The sequence below is a fragment of the Chinchilla lanigera genome, unplaced genomic scaffold (genome assembly GCF_000276665.1).
Source record: "Chinchilla lanigera isolate Chin_1 unplaced genomic scaffold, ChiLan1.0 scaffold00220, whole genome shotgun sequence".
NCBI lineage: Eukaryota > Metazoa > Chordata > Mammalia > Rodentia > Chinchillidae > Chinchilla > Chinchilla lanigera.
This window is the reverse complement of record NW_004955621.1, coordinates 18,490-19,293: the sequence shown is the minus strand read 5'-3', so window position 1 is coordinate 19,293 and position 804 is coordinate 18,490.

The following is an 804-nucleotide window of genomic DNA, read 5'->3' as shown; positions in this document are numbered from 1 at the left end:
GATCTAATGAAGGATATAAAAGATCTCTACATTGAAAACTACAGTACTATGAAAAAGGGGATTGAAGCAGATATTAGAAGATGGAAATACATCCTTTGCTCTTGGGTAGGAAGAACCGATAGAGTGAAAATGGTCATACTTCCAAAGCTCTTACACAGATTTAATGCAACTCGGATCAAAATTTCAACAGCATGTCTCACAGCATTAGAGAAAGCAACCCTAAAATTTATTTGGAACCAGAAAAGACCTAGAATAGCAAAGGCAATTCTGGACAACCAAAGCAAGGCAGCGATAATCTCAATCCCTGACTTGAAATTATACTATAAAGCTACTGTGATACAAACACAGTACTGGAAAAGAAAAAAACAGATCCAAAGATTAATGGAACAGATTAAAAGATACAGAAACAACTCCAGACATACTCAGCCACCTTATCTTTGACAAAGGTGCCAAACACATTCACTGGAAGCAAAACAGCCTCTTTAATAAATGGTGCTAGAAAAACTGGCTCTCTACATGCCAAAGATTAAAATTGGACCCATAAATTGAATGACCCATGCACTCAACTAAGTTCAAAATGGATGAAAGATATAAATGTTAAAACAGAAACACTAAATCTGCTGGAAGATAGAAGAGGTAGAACTCTTGAAGACATTAGCGTAGGCAAAGACTTTATGAACAAATCCCTGATCACACAGGAACTATTGCAAAGAATCAACAATGGGGATCTTATCTTATTAAAAAGCTTTTGCACAGCAAGAAAAATCAACAAAGTGAAGAAACAACTCACAGTGTGGGAAAAAA